Source organism: Vanacampus margaritifer, chromosome 10 (assembly GCF_051991255.1).
Source record: "Vanacampus margaritifer isolate UIUO_Vmar chromosome 10, RoL_Vmar_1.0, whole genome shotgun sequence".
NCBI lineage: Eukaryota > Metazoa > Chordata > Actinopteri > Syngnathiformes > Syngnathidae > Vanacampus > Vanacampus margaritifer.
Window position 1 is genome coordinate 1912501 of NC_135441.1, and position 7887 is coordinate 1920387.

Sequence of the window (7887 nt, forward strand, 5' to 3'; positions counted from 1 at the left end):
AGGTTTTTCCAGAAAGGTAGAGCAATTCTTGGCATGCATACAGTTCCAATTTATTAGGAAAATGAATTCAGTCAAAGCAGTCCTGTATAATTTGTTTAGAACAAATGGTTGGCAGTGTAGTTTCAATATTTTATTTTTGATGTGCCCAAATTCCACAAAAAGTATAAATTGAAAAATATTAAAAATTCTATGTGAAACAAAACAAGTTGGTTAATTTTGGTTGAGTTATCAATGCAGTAATTCTACCTACATTATTGAATGTATTATTGAGCACATACCGTACAATCTGTCTCAATGCAGGAATCTATTCACTGTCATAAATTGAACCTCAAGAACATTTAGCCATAAATTAAACTGGCTGTTTAATATTCTTTTGTCATTTGTTTGTTGTGTTATTTACACAGATCATGTACTTGAATGCAGCAACTAACAATCTTGCTAGAACAGAGTTGGCCTTCTTCCTCGAGGCCGTTCAGTTCCATGGTCTCCCATCAAGGTAGTTATTTTGGTCTAAATGTCAAATTTTCCATCTGTCTCATCATACACATACATTTTTATCACCCATTATGATCTGTAGATATAAAATAAGTGGAATTCTGAAATCTTTAATGTGAATGATTTTGTACTAGAAATGAAAAATCATGGTGTGGCCCAAACTTGTATACAGTATAAGTACGTCCTATGTAGACACAAAACATTAGTGACAAGTTGACAATGCATAAGTGTCGCACGAGATCATACACGATTCACTTGTTATCAGAGGATTTATTTGGCATAATGACAAAATAGGGGAGAAAAAGTTTTTAAAAAATGTTCTTAACTTAAAAATTAAATACAATGAACCAGTGTGCTACTGTTACATATACAACTACAATGTAATATTACACTGACGTTTTATTGAGTGGAAGTTGCCCATAATGTTATATGGCAAACTCACTTAGTCTGATGTCATTGCACTATACTTTCTGTTGCAGGGTCAGAGGAGACATGGGTGTTGAGAACGTGGACATCGCTTCATACATGTTCCAGACACGTGGAACTGGCAGAGTCAGTTATATAGCTGGAAGAAGTGTCCACAATCAAAGGTAATCTCTTGACAGAAATATTTACAGCTTTAAAATAAACTTGTGGTCATTTTTGTTGTCTGGCATGGTGCTGTCAATGTTAGGTTTAGCATTTTTTTCCCCTGGAGTGAAACAGAGAAACGGCTGATGAGCACTGTATCACATTTTTGTTAGTCTCTACTGAAATTGTGCTATTTTCAGAATTGAACGCCTATGGCGAGATGTGTGAATGGCCGTCACGTGGATCTTTTATAATGTGCTTCACACACAGGAGGAGTATGGTTTCCTTGACATCTCAAATGCACTGCACCTTTTTTGTGTGCATGTCTTTTTATCTCGCCTTAAAGCAGCACTAGCTGTCTTGACATCTGGCTGGAATAATCATCCAACCAGGTAATGTATAATTTTATTTTATTTTAATGGTTGTGGCCGAGTGTTCCGGTTTAGTATGAATATCTCCTGATCTGTGCTTGTCCACCTATGCTGACATTTCTGTGAGATTGCTGTTTTAACATCTCTCTGACTCACTAAGACAGATGGAGCAAACAACTTTGTTTTAAATATGAAAAAAAAAATCTTAGTTTGATGACATTGTGACCAACGAGTTGTCCGCACGAGCATCTTTAAAAAAATTTAAGGCATTTTTAATATGTTAAATAGATGGCTAGAGGCTGTACTATTCACTTCTATTGAAACGCTGTCCAGCCGTATGTCCCTGCCACTCATTCTCAAACATTGGTAACTGAAGAGAGCAGGCAGCTGACCTCATTGCAATGCTAGAGGGTTAACGACCATGGGGCAATTTTGAAAAGGGGAACTGTCCTTTTAAGCACATATCTGGGCATTATTTATTGCCTTGTAGTATCGAGTACAACTATGGTTGAACTACCATACCACAATGTCACCAAACAGTGTTAAAATTTCTCTGACTTACAGGATGGAGAGAAATCACACACCTGAACCACTGTGGCACATGGGACAACTAAGCCCCCCAGTTGATGAAGGAAATATTGAGGTATGACCACTTGATTAACCCCTATTGATGAGTTTTGCATTATGTGTTTTATCGTACCATTATATAGATTACTGTTATCTTTTATGTTATTATTAGAGTTTAATTTTAAAAGGATTGTGTGTTACGTTTTGGCCAAGCAAAATCCAGAAATGGACTGGGAGGATGCTTTGATGACCCCCGAAATCTCTGCCGGAGTTCAGGTGCCTGAATTTCCGGTGTCCATCTCTGATGAGGATCTTTCAACACTGCAGTCGGAAATTGACCCTCTCACAGATGATGAAGGATATGGCTATAACCTTTACATTTTCTCAACAAAACACTTCACCATATTGAAATGGATTAAAGTGTTGTGTTTCCATGACAAAATTTGTCATTTGTATGTTTTGTGCCCAGTATTTGCTATGTGGTATCAATGTATATTCCTACATTAAACATTGTAAGCGTTTACTGTATAGTTCTGTTGATAATTTTAAAATTAGAGCAGATTTCATTTTTGTGATGACGGCGGGTGGAGGATCACTTTCACGATCACAAGGAGGGTATTGGGAAAGATCCGGATGGGAGGGAAGGAAAAGGAGTGAGTGTAGCAAGGTTTGGAGTTCAGCGATGCATGGGAGCCAGCCAATTCTGGTGGGGGACAGTTGATGGTACTGTGCTTGAAGGAATAGGGTGTAGTTGGCAGTAGTTCTGGAGTAGGGAATTTGGGAGGGTGGTGCTGTGTCTAGGTTGTTCGGATGTGGGCCATAAGCCGTTTCCGGTTCTTCAAGGTGGTTCTTTTAACACTGTTCCGAGCCGCAGCCCTTCAGAACACTGTGCAGCAAGTTGTCACTGTGCCCACAGCTGCTGACCACACTGGGAACTTTTGGTTCTAAATAAGACAATTGTCTTGAAAGTCCAAAATACAAATTCAGAGGTTTTAATTATTTAGCCATTGAACTTTATCTCCCGAAATTGTTTTTTGTAGCCCAAAGTAAATCCATTTAAAACGTGCAAAACAATGAATTGATTTTCACCGACCATCTGTGGCATTTATACAAAGTACGAGCTCTGTTGGGGACGTGTAAAATGACTCAATGGAAGAGATAGATTATGGAATAAAAGGAATTCAAATCTACACTTTCGATATGCATATGTTTGTAGAGACATTCACTGCGGTCAAGCCAGCCAACAGTTAATCAATCGAGTTGACACTTGCTTTTTGGTGGCTACGTGTAAAACAGGTATTACGGTACTCATTGAACAGAATGAGGAAACGAGAAAATCAGGTCTGTCTGTAGATGGATTTTTTTCCCCTTATTTCTGACAAATGCCTAGTTTTCACACCATAAGTCCACTGCAGGCTTGTAGTACCCCACCTCAGAATGCACTACAATAATTTTCAGAAAATTCTGATTCAGCATTTATTATTTATTTATTTTCCAATAAGAAAAACATTGCAACCAAAATGTTGAGCACAACACATTTTCTGGAGTTATTTTTCCCCAAGTGCAGCAAGGGCTAGGAGAAGCCACATTTCCAACGAGCATCAAAAAGTGCCAACAAAGGGGAACCTTTTTTTCCCTCTTTTGTGAACGTGAAACGTGAACTTTCAAAAATAAAATCTATATACAACATTTAAGAACAGTGCAAACATGCAGTCATGAACAGTGCAAAAACACACATTGAGGGTACACTGGCAATTAATGAAACCCAAATCCACTGTCTATAGTGCTGATGGACGCATCAAGAGAATTTTTAAAAGCATCACAGTCCTTGAAGTGTCCAGGGATTCTGAGGGTCTGAAAGCAAGTCATTGACGTTGGAAACTGCCCACCATGTGCCTTCAAGATTCAAGTAGGAAAGTTTCAAGTACTCGCAGACTTGACAGTGTTCTCCCCCCCACTCCCCCCACCACGTGCCTTCAAGTTTCAAGGCAGACTTTTGTCAGTATTCTTCCAAGGTCCTGTGAGTGGCGCTGTTGTGTAATGAGTAGGACTACGAATTACAGTTTCAAAATAACATTGGAAAACATTTTCAGTCTTTCAATATTAAAGTTACAAGTTTTAAAAATGATCACCATTTACAGGTTTCTAAAACAGGAAACAAATCAATGCCCAGGGAGAACAATGCCAAAATGCCTTTTTTGAAACTCAGCTTGTGACCGTTTTGAACCTCTGAAAATTTGTGGGTGAAACACTGTTAAGTCATACTTTAAAAAATGTGTCTTTTCTAAGCGTTTTTTTTTTTTTTAAATATATTTTTTATTTGAAAGCTTTTTCAGAGATTTTTCAGTCATTCAAAAATATTTTGGGAGATTCAAAACAATTTTTCAGTCATACAAAAATGTTTTCGGAGATTCAAACCCTTATTACAAGGTTTCGAGGATTGGCAGGATTCTGATTCTATAGTACTGGGGAGTTATTACGTATTTTGTCTTTCACAGCGAAGGAAATATGAAGCATAAAATATGATGGCCCGCCCCAGTCTTATAGTATTTAGACAACTCAAGATTTTTCTCCCCTGTTGAATGCTCAGGTCTTAGCACAATATTGCTTTTATTGTCCATAGAGGGCGCCATAAAAAAAAAAAAAAAAAAAAGGATTGTTCTGATGTCACTGAACATATTGAGTGGTGGAAACTAAAAAATATTCATTAATGACTTAGTTATCACACTTACAAAGAGTATCCAAATTTGGGACAAAATACCTTATATGACGTATTTTTTTTTTTTTTTTTTGTCGACCCAAGGGCTAGGTGGTGCTATATTTATAACCGTATATATATACACAGTGCTGCTCAAAAGTTTGTGAACCATGCAGGCATGGTCAGATTTTTGTATTAAAATATTAAAATAACCTTATTTTAAATGTTTAGTCATACCCCAATCTACAATGCTAACATTTAAAATAATGGACTTGAACAAAAAGAATGATGACATTGTCATTCATTATTGAGAAAAAGTTGTTGATTTAAGAAAAACTCATTTCATGGGTGCAAAAGTATGTGAACCTCTCACTTAATCAGACATCGCACCTTCTTTTGCAATGATAACTTCATCCAAACACTTTCTTTATTGATTTATCAAGTCTTTTCAAGATTTTTGCCACTCTTCCTTGCAAAATGCAGTCAATTTAGAGAGGTTGGATGGACGTCTAGCATGAACTGCCCGCTTCAGGTCCCGCCACAGTATTTTGAAAGAATTTAAATCAGGATTTTAACTGGGCACATCCAGAACATTAATCTTGATGTTCTTCAGACATTCCTTGGTTGTATTGGTGTAATGCTTTGGATTTTTGTCATGTTGCATGATTAATCTTCTACCAGGCTGTAACTTCACAAAGAACGGCTTAAGGTTATGATCCAGGATTTCATAATATTCCTCTGAAATCATGATTGCCTGGACTATGTGGAGTTGCCCAGGTCCTTAGGATGAAAATTCAGCCCAGAATATAACATTCTCACCCCCATGCTTCACTCTAAAGTGAAGGTTCTTTTGTTGGTATGCAGTGTTGATTTTTCACCAAACATGACTGTTTTAGTTGTGACCAAACAGTTAAATTTTTGACTAATCTGTCTGTTGAGAAGGGCAGTTTTGATCTTTTTTGTGAGCAGAGGCTTCTATCTTGCAAGCCTTCCATGAAAGCCTTGTCGATTGACTTTTCTTCTGATTGTTGAAGCATGCACATGTGTCCCAGATGCAGCAAAAGAGGTCTGCAAATCCCTCGATGTGATGCACAGGTTGGCTTTCACCAGAATTATCATTTGCCTAGTGGGTCTTGCTTATATTTAAGAAGGTCATCCACTTCTAGGCTGGATTGTAGTAATTTCCAGTGTTCTCTAGTTGCAGATTATGTTTCAGACCTGGACTCTCATCAAATGTGTGAAATTTTGAGAAGATAGGATCTGGGTCAAGTTAACGCAGCTTTTAATGTCATGGTGAATCATTAGACTTTGCGGCACTGTAACCACCACGCCCTTTGGCAAAAAGTTACAATATTTGGTTTAGGGCATGATCAACATCTTAAGGCTTTCTTGACAACATTTTAACTGGATCCCTCAAACGGGCTTGGCACAATAGATACAAATTTAAAGTATGACATTTATTGTCACCACTAGGTGGCGCTACATGTATAACCAAATATTATCATATAGATGTTTTCAGGCCGTGGCTATTAAGATGCATGATAAATTTGTTTTTTTTTTGGAGCTTGTACAGCGGAGTTAATAAGCAGTTCCTCTTTTTTGATGAAGGAAATATTAAAGGCAAAATTTCAGGCCCCACCTCTGTCATATAGTTTTAAAAAGTCAAGATTTTTTTCCCACTTGTTGTCCCAGGTCTTGAGATGATACATGCCAAGTTAGAAGTAAATCGGATGAAAACTGTTGGCAAATGGGTAAAAGAATGACCACAGTGAATGTGCAAAAATGGGCCAAAATTGGACATTCAAAAATTCATAGCTCACTTCCTGTACATTTTAGGATATGACTTCCACTGACTCATTTGAGTGTCTCGGGGCGCTTCACGTGCCTGCCAATTTTTGTAGCCCTAGGTCCCACGTGCCAGGATTGGTGCATATTTTTCCACGCTAGGGGGCGCTATATGTTATGTTGTTATCGCAACTTCATATCACATTTTTCACCGAGCCCGAGGAATGTGCAAAGTTTGGTGAGTTTTTGTAAATGTTTAGGTCCCCAAAAATGAGATCGTTTACGAAGAAGAAGAATAACTAGAGCTGCAGGCAGCTATAAAGGGCCCTCGCAGCCCGGGCCACTTTGGGGTACTTGCATGTTGGGGTAGTGGCACATTGGAAGCAGAATTTCGTTAAAAATGGCATTATAAACCTTTACATATGTAAAAAAATTTGCCAGGTGTGATGAGTGTGTAAAGCTTTTTGGTCAATGATAAGAAACCTTAAAAAAAATCTGCATTCTGTTATATTTTTTTGGGCAATGAGTTTCACCCATTGGCATTGTTTTAAAAGTATATATACACTGCTCACTTCCTGTACATTTTAGGATATGGCTTCCACTGACTTTTTTGTGTGTCTCTCTCGGGACGCTTCACGGGCCTGCAAATTTTTGTAGCCCTCAGTCAAACGTTCATATTTTTCCACGCTAGGGGGCGCTATATGTTGTTATGGCAACTTCATAATATCACATTTTGAGTAGTGTGCAAAGTTTGGTGAGTTTTTGTAAATGTTTAGGTCCCCAAAAATGAGATGAAAGAAGACTCTAAGCTTTCTTTTGGTAGGTTCGATGTTTTTAGAGCAATAGAACACAATATTCTGTAAAACGTGGAGTGAAGGGGATTGCTTTAGTGAAAATGGCTGTTAAAAAATGTTGAAGACTTCCTCATAACATTAAACGGTTAGGGTTAGAGGCTTTTTAAATTTGGCGGACAAAAAAATGTTGATAAAAAGCGTTTTAATGAAGTGATCATGATTAATCAAAATTCTAAAATGTGATTAATCTGATTGAAAAAAATATATTTGTTCGACAGCTCTAATATTGAAAAAAAAAAGTTAAATGTCAAATGACATTTAATGAAATAGATGTGTGAAGTTGCTTAAAACAGTAGTCTTAACATTATGTGTATTTTAAAGAATATCCTGTATATATTTTTATGTTTTTATATTATCAACTGTCGTTTAGAGGCGCCGCTCAACTTTCTCTAATGTTTTGTATTTTTCCATGACGTATGAAACGAAACTGAAACTTAACTGTAATAAAAGCGACGAGGTGGCCGGGGGAGGACAGAGAGTCGGACGGAGCCGAGCGTGAGTTAAGGTCTCGCGTCTCCTTTCCTCTCCCAGCCGCGGTTGCAATAAA

General features: G+C 37.6%; 1 long non-coding RNA gene across 4 annotated transcripts in view; it reads left to right on the forward strand.

Moving 5' to 3' along the window:
* Window positions 1-2334, forward strand: part of LOC144059177 (uncharacterized) — an 18931-nt gene extending 16597 nt beyond the window's left edge. For 2 of the 4 annotated variants that reach the window (XR_013295585.1, XR_013295582.1), the window contains 5 exons: window positions 405-496; window positions 975-1085; window positions 1336-1457; window positions 2001-2079; window positions 2217-2333. This is a non-coding gene — a long non-coding RNA (uncharacterized LOC144059177). Of the gene's footprint in view, window positions 1-404; window positions 497-974; window positions 1086-1335; window positions 1458-2000; window positions 2080-2216 lie in introns of all 4 variants that reach the window. The other 2 variants (XR_013295583.1, XR_013295584.1) reach the window with 2 other exon arrangements.
* Window positions 2335-7887: the final 5553 nt, after the last annotated feature.